At 49.5% G+C, this 13,024-nt stretch overlaps 1 protein-coding gene across 1 annotated transcript in view; it reads left to right on the forward strand.

The window, feature by feature from the left end:
• LOC138580812 (integrin alpha-X-like) overlaps nucleotides 1–13,024 on the forward strand; it is a 430,037-nt gene that overhangs the window by 59,995 nt on the left and 357,018 nt on the right. The gene's annotated exons all lie outside the window — the stretch shown is intronic.

The following is a 13,024-nucleotide window of genomic DNA, read 5'->3' on the forward strand; positions in this document are numbered from 1 at the left end:
GCCATTTTTTCTAGTCATTTTTTTTCCATTGGGACAGGAGATGGGTTTCCAATCAGAAGGGAAAAAAAAGAAACATTTTCGCACCCCGGTAAATCCCAGGGTTGCAAATAGCTTTCACGCCCCAATGGTGGGGTGGACATGGGATTTAATGGCCCACAGCACGACTTGCGACCCGAACAACAAAGCTTGGGCTGACAGGCCGTTAAATCCCATGTCCGCCCGCAGGGCGTGAAAGCTACAATGTAGTTGCAGAAATAAAGATTTGGAATAGCTGCTATGGTTCTGTGGGCACATTCTAGGATATGTTGGAAGCCGGGCACTCGGGAATAAGGGGGTATCATGTGGAATTCATATCATATATGGGCTGGGATTGTAGTCACTGCACAGCTCAGGGTTCTTTTGCAGGGGCTACACATTTCACTTGAATTTCACCTCAAGGCTATGACATGCTTGTTCATGTATGGGGGGATTTGTGTCGCAGAGAGGTCACCTCACGGGACTGAGGAGAGGTGAGGGACTCTTTTAGGTTGCTAGCCAACAAGTTATATACCCATACACCTAAAGAGTGGTACTGAATGACCCCTCATCCCCCGAAGGACTAGTTGCAGGGTAGGAATAAGTGGGTCACCCCGAAGAGGCTTCCAGGTTAGACCAGCTTTCAGTATGCAGGTTCCTTAATGAGAATAGAGACCTCAGGCTTCTGTCTGAGCAGTATTCGGGCCTTCCCAGAAAGCCCTTGCAGATTCCTGGGGCATTGTGGAGCCTGGCCCCCTCTTAGGCAGTTTCGGGGCTCCTCTGGGAAGAATCTGCTATACATCACCCCTTTCCAAACACTTCCTGCAGTAGCAATTGCCTGGTTAGGCTAGACGGTGGCAGTAGGGTGACCCTAGAAAGTCTTAAGAAAACATCTGAGCTTAGTGGACAGAATTGAGTAGCTTTCAGGCCGAAAGTGCCAGGGTAGTCAGTCTTCAGGCCGAAAGTGCCAAGGTAGTCAGTCTTCAGGCTGAACGTGGCAGGGTAGTCAGTCTCCAGGCCGAAAGTGCCAGGGTAGTCAGTCTTCAGGCCGAAAGTGCCAAGGTAGTCAGTCTTCAGGCCAGTCAGTCTTCAGGCTGAAAGTGGCAGGGTAGTCAGTCTCCAGGCCGAAAGTGGCAGGGTAGTCAGTCTTCAGGCTCAAAGTGCAGAGAATGGGTCTGTTGGCTCGGAAACAGTCCAACAGAAAAGACATGGGTGATCTATGACACACCTTTCAATAAGCACGGTCAGGATTGCTTGCATGTTAGAATTGTCTACTTTCACGACTCCCTGAGAAATTCTAAGAATGATCGATTTTCATTTTGGCAAAATGTTCGCCTTTTTCGTATAATGTATACACGTTTCTGCTGGGGCGTGACACACCAGATATTCCACTGCTTATCTACAAAGGCACAGAGCACCAGGTCTTCACAGCAAATGATATGTGAACACATGAAAACATGTTGCCTTGACAAGAAAAAAAATGTGATGCACAGTAGACAAATACTTGTGCCACATCACTAAAATTGTGACTGGATACAGTGTCTCGCTGTGACGCTGTAGAAAATGACAAATTATGTGCCCCTGAAATTAAAATATTTATCTGCTCGGGGGCACTCAGAGAAAGCTGCAGCAATTTAGGAGAGTGTAACAATAGAATATCATTCCATTTTGGCCTTGCCATCTTACCTGGAAAAGCTCTAAAATGTCTGTGTGGTAAATGAAAAGCTGTGCAGTAGGCATGCGTTCATCATTATAAGGAACAACTACAGCAAATTGGCTTTAAAAGTAATGTATTTTCGTACGCCGGGAGTTGACAAAGAAATAAGGTATACAATGGGCCTCATTCCGAGTCCGGCGATAACCCTGCCGGTGCTGCCGGCGGGTTGCCGCCGGACTCGGAATGAATTACAGGCGCCTAACTTCCTGGGGCCACCGGACTATTCCAAGTCCTGTGGCGGGAAAGTCAGGCACCGGCAATTTCATTAATCCCCATTCCCATAGTTTAGTTTAGTTTAGTTTCTTTATTTGTACCGCGCACCGAACCCTGGGGTAACCGGGCGCCGGAGACTTAGATGCAGTTACAACATGGCAAGACTTAGATGCAGTTACAACATGTCAGGAATATACAATAATACAAGACTGTGAAATAACAACAATAAGCAGTGCTTTAAGTGGGGTAAGAAATTGAGGGGGGGCCCTCGTTTGGGGGCGTGGCTTTCATTGTGGGCGTGGCCTAAAAGTGCACAAATCATAGTAAGGTGCGCAAACAAGTATATAAATGTATGTGAGCATTTATATGTTTGTATGCGTACTACTATGGTGTGTGTACTTTTCAAGGCATATTTTATAAACATAGCAATGTTACATATTTCTATGTTTATAAAAGGTGGCTTGAAAAGTGCACAAACCATAGTAAGTTACGCACACTTGTGTGCTTACCTTACTATGCTTTGTGTACTTTTCAAGCCACCTTTTATAAACATAGATATTTGTAACATGTTTCTATGTTTCTAAAAGATGGCTTGACACGTAAACAATTCAAGGCATCTTTTATGAAGCGTTGATGACGGATAAAACAAACCGCAAGGTGGCTTTGTCCGTCGACAAAGCTTTATAAAAGATGCCTTGAATTGTGCACGTTTCAAGCCGTCTTTTATAAACATAGAAATATTTCTACCTTTATAAAAGATGGCTTGAAACGTACACAGTTCAAGGCATCTTTTATAAAGCTTTGCCGACGGAGAAAGCACCTCGGGCTCTGTGATCTATCTGCTCAGAGCACATAGATCACTGAGCCCGAGGCGTCTTTCACCCTCTGCGAACCTGCGGGCTCCGTGATTTAATCTGCATATTAGATCACGGAGCCCGCAGGGGTCAGTGACCTGGGGAGGGAAAACAAAGGGACAGTAACTTCCTCTGATGACCCTGATGAGGGGTCATCAGAGGGAGTTACACTAACTGACAGAAGTGCCGCCAGCCTCAGCGTCGCTCTGGCTGGCTGGCACTTCTGTCAGCTTGGCTGACATAATGACGGGCGCATCTCCCGTCGCGGCTGCGGCCGCGGCGGGATAATGCATCCTGCCAATGTTGTGTGGGACGGGGGCCCCGGCTGGGCCCCGGCTCAGCCCCACTTTCTGGAGACTGCCGGGGCCCGGCCCCGGCAGGCCCCGGCCCACTTAAAGCACTGACAATAAGTGTGGAAGACCAGGTTATGGAAGACCAGGTTACAGGCTGGTCGACAGGGACATGCGGAGAGGAAGTACATTAGGCAGAGTTTCTGTTGGAAAGCCAAGTTTTAGTTTTGGCTCTAAAAGTCCAAAAGGAGGGTTCTGTTCTGAGGATTAGCGGCATAGCGTTCCATGGTTTGGCAGCTAGGACCGGGAAAGTGGCACCGCCGGCTTTTTTAAGGGCAAATTTGGGAACGGAGAGGCAGTGTGAGTATGGCGTTCTGGTTGGTCTAGTTGAGGTGTAGTTGTGGAACTTGTCTGCCAGGTATTTGGGTGCATCATTGGAGCGGCATTTATGGACAATGACGAGGGATCTGAGGGTGATTCTGTCTCGTACCGGTAGCCAGTGAGCATCTTGCCTGATGCTGGAGATGTGGGCGTGTCGTGGGATACTGAGGGCGGCTCTGAGGGCATTATTTTGAAGCACCTGTAGTTTGTTCAGGTTGCGTTCTGACGTGCTGAGAAAGAGTGTATTGCAGTAGTCAATTTTTGAGAGCACTAGTGCTCTGGCTAGCGTAATGCAGCTGGAGGCAGAAAGGAAGGGTTTGCAGGCGTTGATAAGCTTATTTGTTTAAGCTGTGGATGAGGCTGTGGCATTTACCTGTCTTTTGAGCGAGATAGTGGAGTCTAGATAAACCCCAAAGGTTTTAATTTCTTTGGCAACTGTGATTAGGTTACCGTCTATGTTTATGGACGCGTAACGGGGGTCTAGTTTGTTTAGCCGTGGTTGGGAGCCGACAAGAAGGAGCTCAGTTTTCTCATCGTTGAGGCATAGCCCATGCTCTGCCATCCAGGCTTGGATCTCCAAGTATAGGTTGTTGATTCTGGTGGAGTCCTCGTCATAGCACCCTGATAGGGTGATGAGAACCTGGGTGTCGTCAGCATAGTTTGTGTATGTGACACCCAGGTTGTCTAGGCAGTCAAACAATAGCTTAGTGAAGATATTGTATATGGTCGGCGAGACGCACGAGCCTTGAGGGACGCCGCATGTGATGGGGACAGGGAGTGCTGAGGCCCCGGGGGAGAAGACCCAGGTGGTTCGGTTGGTTAGGAAGGACAGGATCCAGACAGTCGCCTGATTAGAGAAGGCCGCTGACGTCATCAGATGTTCTGTGAGGATCTGATGGTCGACGAGGTCGAAGGCTGCTGATAGATCTAGTAACAAGAGAATGGCTAGATTACCCTTGTCCTTTGCCTCGTCCATCTGGATTTTTAGGTCCAGTAGGGCTGACTCTGTTCCGTGCCTTGGCCTGAAACCGGATTGTCTGAGACCCAGGAGGTTATTGTCTTCCAGGTGCTTCTGTATTTGCAGGTAGGCCACTCTGTCTAAGATCTTTAGGATGTAGGGAACGGTGGTGATTGGCCTGTAGTTGGTTGGGTTATTGGGGTCTAGACTAGGTTTTTTTAGCAGTGGCATGACCCAGGCCTCCTTGAGGGTGCTAGGCATTGAGCTTGATTTGAAGGATGCGTTGATAAGGGCTGTTATGAAGGGGGCCTATTGGGGAATGGGGACACAGGAGCACCGACACTGTTAACAACGGTGCCGGTGCTACCGTAGCAAGTCTGCCTACAGTGGCCACTGTTGTAACTCTCATGATCAGGAGCACCGTTGTTTCCAGACCGGCAAACTTATCATGAGGCCCAATGTCTTGAACTGCCGATGAGCATAGCCGATATTGCCTATCATTGTGAGCAACGTCACTCTACGTACCTTCGATAGTGCGGAATTCAACTTGGTTATCTCTCAATTTCCTTTCAACTTGATGTCACGATAACCCCCCAAATGATCTGCCGGTAGACCAGTTTAGGATGCTGTGCAAGGGGATGCACTGTGCACCTGCGATCCTGTGTTGCCTAATAAAATACTGTACAACTTGCCAAAAATACCAAGTGCCACCAGAGCTGCTAGTGCATGCGAAGGGGCGTCTGCCGTCTGCTAGGCTCCATGCAAAGCATGTCCAACACTAGCGCAAGTATTCCAGGGTGCGGAGTAATACCAGTCGATGATCCAAAATGGCCCTGCTAGAAAGAGGATGGTGAATGGGAAACGCTGCCAAGGGCACTGCTGAAACCCTCCCTGGATCTTCCAAGTGAGCCAGGGTGTCACTCAAGGTAGGTGCCAATCTGTATGGAGGTATAGTGCTATGGCCATTTCCCCATTAGCAAGCCAAAGTCAAACTTCACTGATTAATCAGACATCATTACGAGAGTTACAACAGTGTTTGAAATGCATGGTTAGCCAGAGGAAAAAACAAACACAGGGTGAGTGCCGGATTAAACCCTGTAGCGGCCCCAATGCCGTCGAAATGTCGCCCCACCCACCAGGCACATTATCTCCTAATACCTTTTTCAATTTTCTGCACCGCTTTATTTTGATCGGTTGTCGTGGGGCCCCTAAAAGGAGTGGGGCCCATAGGCTGATGCCTACTTGGCCTAATGGATGATCCGGCACTGAATGGATGATTCGGCACTGAATGGATAATCTGGCACTGAATGGATAATCTGGCAGTGAATGGATGATCCGGCGCTGAATGGATAATCCGGCGCTGAATGGATAATCTGGCAGTGAATGGATGATCCGGCGCTGAATGGATAATCCAGTACTGAATGTATGATCCAGCACTGAATGGATGATCTGGCACTGAATGGATAATCCGGCACTGCACAGGATCTTGTTTAGCTGGTAAAACAATTCGGCATACTTACATTTTTGCCTGAGAGTTTTCAAGTCCACAGAGTTTTCTTCTCTGTGCATCCACTCAATGGTGCCAGCCTAGTTTCCGAGTGTTCTCCAGTTGTACCTATGAGGCATCACCCATCCCAAATCCTGGCCATCCAGTGAAATGATGCACTGAGATTTAATCAGCATAACCTCAAGGGATATATCACAAGGTTGCTGTTGCTGGGGGTGGGTTAGGTGACCAGGAGCTTTTCTGTTGTGTAGCTGCGTGCGTACCGGAAGTTCTGTGGGCTCTGCATACAGGTATGTTTCTGGGTGGTTTGTGGCGAGAACATAGAGGCATATGTGTCCAGAAGGGAGACTCCGGTGCCCGTGATGCCAGAATGCATTGGTCAGGACACTGGCATAAGAGCTGAATGCAGAAGTCTAGCTATCCGCTTTTCGTTGTCTGCTGGCAGGGATATTCCGTAGCTGCGCGCACTGTACGCATAGCTGTTATGCGTACAGTGTGTTTGAGCGTAGAGGTCGAGAATGTCAATGTGGGGAGGCTTGTGGAGAACCCGGTGGGCAACTTGGTGCATCCATCCAGTGTGGCCATGGCAACATCTCGGCAGCTTTGCCCTTCTGGTAAAGAAATCACTTGTAAGGTGGCCTGAGGCACCCTGCTCTGGGATGGTGTCTCTGGAAGTGGACAGCGCGCAGCATCTGGTTATGGGGCGGGGTGGAAGACATAGGGCGCATGCAGCAGCGCGTGGCAAGCAAAGGGCAGGTGGGACCAGCTCCCAAAGGGAGTCCAAAGCAGGGATTCTAGAGAGGGGGGTTCGGCGGCTGGGACCAGCTCCCAAAGGGAGTCCAAAGCAGGGATTCTAGAGAGGGGGGTCCCGAGGAAATAGCCAGCAAGTTGTGAGGGCAAAGTGCAATATTCACGGCCATAATCCAGCAGTCCCCATACACCCAATCATTATTTGATTTAAAAGCCATGCAAATGTCTTTCCTTTTTAGGAGGCCATCCTGAAAGACCTTTCCTTGCTAGTGTTCGTCTGTAATAGACTAACGTACATTTTGGCTTACTGCACAAAAACCCAGACTCATTTAAAAGTGGAAAAGGTTGCTTTAATGTGACAGGCCCAATCTTACAATTAATGCTCACCTGGCTCCATGGCTTTACAGACTAACAAAATATTTAAACCACCAATTAAATAATTACACATTTTCATTTCCCCAACAATTAAATAATTAAATAAAGCCATTTCCTCCTTAAATGTCCCTTGGACCCTACCATCTCCTTACCCCTTTCCCAGGCGTCCCGCTTTCTCCATGGGGCCATGCCCCTCCAGGCTCAATACCTGTTCCCCCGCGGTGGCCCGCTTGTGCAAACAGCACCACTGCCTCCTTTCCCGTGTCATTCCCCCATTGTGCTTCCCTCCCCCCACATCAAAAGGGGCCATGCCCCCGGAGCCCAGACCCACTTCAATCCCCTTTGTACTCCCCTCTACACCAATCTCCCCCTTCCTATGACCTGCAGCCAGACTGACCTGCCACATCAGCAACATCAATTTTTACATCACAACTTCTCAACTGCCCCGACCTGTCACACAAAACTACCAGCCAGCCGCCCCTTAACCTACCAAAAAACTCCCTCACCAACCGCCCAGGGACGTAGAGAACCCAACCAACCAACCTCCCATGGTCCTCCCCCGACCTTTAATAAACCAAACCCCGAAACTAAACCAAAATGAAGGGGTGGGAGGGCGGGACAATCGCCAAGTCCAACTGTCGCCTGCCTCCCGAACCTTCCCTGCCCCCTTAAATACCCCCAGAGGGGCGCTCTGCCCCCACGGCCACTCACTGGCCGTGTGCAGCGCCAAAAATTTCCCCGGGGGGAAACGCTTCGCATTCCCCCCTGGGTCCCCCTTTCAGATGTGTTACGTAAATACACGTGTATTATGCGCCTAATTCCTGTACAGCCTTTCCTATTACTATAATCGTATCGTGTCATATTTTGGTTATCAATATATATATTTATAAATAAATAAATAAATAAATAAGTAAATTTAAAAAAAATTTCTCCACCTACAGAATATGATCCTCTACTTAGAAAGTGTGATCTTGTGGTCATTTTTTCTTTCGTTTTCTGATGGGAAACCTTCCCCTGTGTGCGATATCGCAGGGTGGCGGCAATATGACACAGAGTGGAACGTTTCCCAGCAGAAAGCCCCCTCTGCAGAAAACGAAAGAGGAAATGAGCACACGGTCACATTTTCTGTAGGTGTAGAAACCGGTTTTAATTCATAAATTCAAAGAGGTTAACCAATGGTTCTCTTTTAGCTGGGTGGACTGAGTCCACTCTCTGAATAAAGTGGTTGGACTCCGTCCTCCTGCGTGTTCCCTGGACTTGAGCCCTGAGATTCGATAGCTTCCTCTAGCAGTGCCCTGCAGGTGCATTCCCTCCACTGCTGACTTCTGCCCTCTACCCCTTTCCTAGTTCGAATGCCCTCCCCAGCGCACTCAGAGCAGAACCCTCTCTGTACTCCTTTCGCAAATCCCTCAAAACCACGCTATTCAATTAGCCTCACACAGCACTCATGATAACTAAGCTGTCTACATCCTTGAACTGTAAATGCACATTTCTATGCAACCACCAAGCTTTCCTCCCTCTGTACCCAGCAATGAACCTTTGTAACAGAGCCACGATGCCTAAGGGCTGCTGCGTGCTTTAAAAATACGAATAAATAAAATAAATATATAGCTGAGCCCCTCCCCCACCCCCCATATGCCCACAGCACAATCACAACTCTTACTGGCATCTGACTCTGATTGAAAGCACCCTGGGTCAAGGCTTCAGCTCCAATTAAGGCATCAACTCTCATAAACTCTCGTACGATAGCTCAGCGGGTTGAGTGCTCGCTGCTGTGATCTGAGCATGATCTGTAGGTCGCAGATTCAAATCCCGGCAAAGCCAACTCAGCCTTTCATCCTTCCGAGGTCGATAATGAGTACCAATTTCGGTTGGGTGATATTGTATGTAAATATGTGCTCTGTAAAGCGCTTTGGATTAAGGCGCTATATAAATAACCCATCATTATCATAAGACTGCCTTGGAATAACACTGGAAGGTACTTTGAATACATAGTTTGATGTTACTGCTTGGTAAAATTAGCGGGGAGGGAAGTAAGCGGGTGGGAATAGACATAGGCATTACCATGGCCATAGGCAGTCAATGGGTCGGTACATACCAAATAACACCTACAAGCTTTGTGTTCCTCCTCATATGCAATCTCCCACCTAGCTGTACTCAATGAAATAGCTTTGGCTTACAGGTGGTGCTTTGGCAACACCCAAAAGCCAAAACTTAAAAGCTCACTCAGCCCAGTGGGCCCAGCAGGCCAGCACGGGCCTCCCTAGGCCAGCCATATTCTGGGCATCTGCCACTTTGGATGCCACAGACCCAGTGCTGGCATCAGCATGGCATCCTTACGGGATAACCCAGTGCCATCCTCTTTCGCCCTCCGTCAAGTAGTAGCCGACGTCCCTGCCCCAATGCTGACATGGTTGCGGTTGTTACTGCATAAATGCACAGAAACCACGTATAAGCTTAATGACTTGTGCATCCCAAAACATGTCCCCCATGTCTCCCCTTCTTTTTAAGGTCTATATTAAATCACTGCTGTACCTCCACCTGCATGGCCTGGAAATAAACTAGTGTGAGGCAGGTCAGCAGGATCAATAAAAAAATATCCCAGAGCGACAATATAGCCATGGATGGGCTGGTCGTGGTAGCTCAGTGTGAGCTTCCTCCAGCATTGCCCTCTGAGTTTGAGTTTCCTTCAGAATTGTCCTGTCTGTGTGAGCTTCCTCCACCGTATCCCTGTCAGTGTGAGCTTCCTCCAGCAGTGCCCTGCGAGTGAAGCTTCCTTCAGCATTTCCCTGTGAGTTTGAGCTTCTTCCAGCATTGCCCTGCCAGTGTGAGTCTCCTTCAGCATTGCCCTATCAGTGTGAGCTTCCTCCAGCATTTATCTGTCAGTGTGATCTTCCACCAGCATTGTCCTGCCAGTGTGAGTTTTTTTCAGGGTTGCCCTCTCAGTGTGAGCTTCCTTCAGCATTGCCCAGCCAGTGTGAGCATCCTCCAGCATTGCTCTGTCAGTGTGAGTTTCCTTCAGCATTGTACTGTCAGTGTGCGTTTCCTTCAGCATTGCCCTGTCAGTCTGTTCTTCCTCCAGCAGTGCCCTCCCAGAGTGAGTTTCCTTCAGCATTGCCTTGTCCGTGTGAGCTTCCTCCAGCATTTCCCTGTCAGTGTGATCTCCTCCAGCAGTGCCCTGCCAGTGAAGCATCCTCCAACATTGCCATGTGAGTGTGGGCTTCCTCCAGCATTGCCCTGCCAGTGCGAGCTTCCTCCAGCATTGCCCTGCCAACGTGAGCTTCCTCCAGCATTTCCCTGTGAGTTTGAGCTTCTTCCAGCATGGTCCTGTTAGTGTGAGCTTCCTTCAGAATTGCCCTCTCAGTGTGAGCTTCCCCAGCATTGCCCTGCGAGTGTGAGTCTCCTTCAGCCTTGCCCTATCAGTGTGTGCTTCCTCCGGCATTTCTCTGTCAGTGTTATCTTCCGCCAGCATTGTCCTGCCCGTGTGAGTTTCTTTCAGGGTTGCCCTCTCAGTGTGAGCTTCCTTCAGCATTGCCCAGCCACTGTGAGCATCCTCCAGCATTTCTCTGTCAGTGTGATCTCCTCCAGAATTGCCCTGCCAGTGTGAGTTTCCTTCAGCATTGTCCTGCCAGTGTGAGTTTCCTTCAGCATTGTCCTGTCAGTGTGAGTTTCCTTCAGCATTGCCCTGTCAGTCTGATCTTCCTCCAGCATCGCCCTGCCAGAGTGAGTTTCCTTCAGCATTGCCTTGTCAGTCAAAGATTCTTTCAGCATTACCCTGTCAGTGTGAGCTTCCTCAGCATTTCTCTGTCAGTGTGATCTCCTCCAGCATTGCCCTGCCAGTGCGAGTTTCCTTCAGCATTGCCCTGTCAGTGTCTGTTTTCTTCAGCATTGCTCTGTCAATGTGAGCTTATTCCTGCATTTCCCTGTCAGTGTGATCTTCCTGCAGGATAGCCTGCCAGTATGAGTTTCCTTCAGCATTGCCCTCTCAGTGTGAGCTTCCTTCAGCATTGCCCTCTGCGTTTGAGTTTCCTTCAGAATTGTCCTGTCAGTGTGAGCTTCCTCCACCGTATCCCTGTCAGTGTGAGCTTCCTCCAGCAGTGCCCTGCGAGTGAAGCTTCATCCAGCATTTCCCTGTGAGTTTGAGCTTCTTCCAGCATTGTCCTGTTAGTGTGAGTTACCTTAGGAGTTGCCCTCTTGGTGTGAACTTCCCCAGCATTGCCCTGCCAGTGTGAGTCTCCTTCAGCATTGCCCTATCAGTGTGAGCTTCCTCCAGCATTTATCTGTCAGTGTGATCTTCCACCAGCATTGTCCTGCCAGTGTGAGTTTCTTTCAGGGTTGCCCTCTCAGTGTGAGCTTCCTTCAGCATTGCCCAGCCAGTGTGAGCATCCTCCAGCATTGCTCTGTCAGTGTGAGTTTCCTTCAGCATTGTCCTGTCAGTGTGCGTTTCCTTCAGCATTGCCCTGTCAGTCTGTTCTTCCTCCAGCAGCGCCCTCCCAGAGTGAGTTTCCTTCAGCATTGCCTTGTCCGTGTGAGCTTCCTCCAGCATTTCCCTGTCAGTGTGATCTCCTCCAGCAGTGCCCTGCCAGTGAAGCATCCTCCAACATTGCCATGTGAGTGTGGGCTTCCTCCAGCATTGCCCTGCCAGTGCGAGCTTCCTCCAGCATTGCCCTGCCAACGTGAGCTTCTTCCAGCATTTCCCTGTGTGTTTGAGCTTCTTCCAGCATGGTCCTGTTAGTGTGAGTTTCCTTCAGAATTGCCCTCTCAGTGTGAGCTTCCCCAGCATTGCCCTGCGAGTGTGAGTCTCCTTCAGCCTTACCCTATCAGTGTGTGCTTCCTCCAGCATTTCTCTGTCAGTGTGATCTTCCGCCAGCATTGTCCTGCCCCTGTGAGTTTCTTTCAGGGTTGCCCTCTCAGTGTGAGCTTCCTTCAGCATTGCCCAGCCACTGTGAGCATCCTCCAGCATTTCTCTGTCTGTGTGATCTCCTCCAGCATTGCCCTGCCAGTGTGAGTTTCCTTCAGCATTGTCCTGCCAGTGTGAGTTTCCTTCAGCATTGTCCTGTCAGTGTGAGTTTCCTTCAGCATTGCCCTGTCAGTCTGATCTTCCTCCAGCATCGCCCTGCCAGAGTGAGTTTCCTTCAGCATTGCCTTGTCATTCAAAGCTTCTTTCAGCATTACCCTGTCAGTGTGAGCTTCCTCAGCATTTCTCTGTCAGTGTGATCTCCTCCAGCATTGCCCTGCCAGTGCGAGTTTCCTTCAGCATTGTCCTGTCAGTGTCTGTTTTCTTCAGCATTGCTCTGTCAATGTGAGCTTATTCCTGCATTTCCCTGTCAGTGTGATCTTCCTGCAGGATAGCCTGCCAGTATGAGTTTCCTTCAGCATTGCCCTCTCAGTGTGAGCTTCCTTCAGCATTGCCCTGTCAGTGTGAACTTTCTCCAGCATTTCCCTGTCAGTGTGATCTCCTCCAGCATTGCCCTGCCAGTGTGAGTTTTTCTTTCAGCATTGCCCTCTCAGTTTGAGCTTCCTTCAGCATAGCCCTGTCAGTGTGAGCTTCCTCCAGCATTTCTCTGTCAGTGTGATCTCCTCCAGCATTGCCCTGCCATTGTGAGTTTCCTTCAGCATTGCCCTCTCAGTATGAGCTTCCTTCAGCATTGCCTTGTCAGTGTGAGCTTCCTCCAGCATTGCCCTGTCAGTGTGCACTTCCTCCAGCATTGTCCTGCCAGTGTGAGTTTCTTTCAGGGTTGCCCTCTCAGTGTGAGCTTCCCTAAGCACTGCCCTGCCAGTGTGAGCATCCTCCAGCATTTCTCTGTCAGTGTGATCTCCTCCAGCATTGTCCTGCCAGTGTGAGTTCCTTCAGCATTGCCCTGTCAGTGTGAGTTTCCTTCAGCATTGCCCTGTCAATGTGAGCTTCCGTCAGCATTGCCATGCCAGTGTGAGCTTCCACCAGTATTTCCCTGTCAGTGTGAT

This window comes from Ambystoma mexicanum, chromosome 3p (assembly GCF_040938575.1).
Source record: "Ambystoma mexicanum isolate Mex_15411 chromosome 3p, UKY_AmexF1_1, whole genome shotgun sequence".
Taxonomy (NCBI): domain Eukaryota; kingdom Metazoa; phylum Chordata; class Amphibia; order Caudata; family Ambystomatidae; genus Ambystoma; species Ambystoma mexicanum.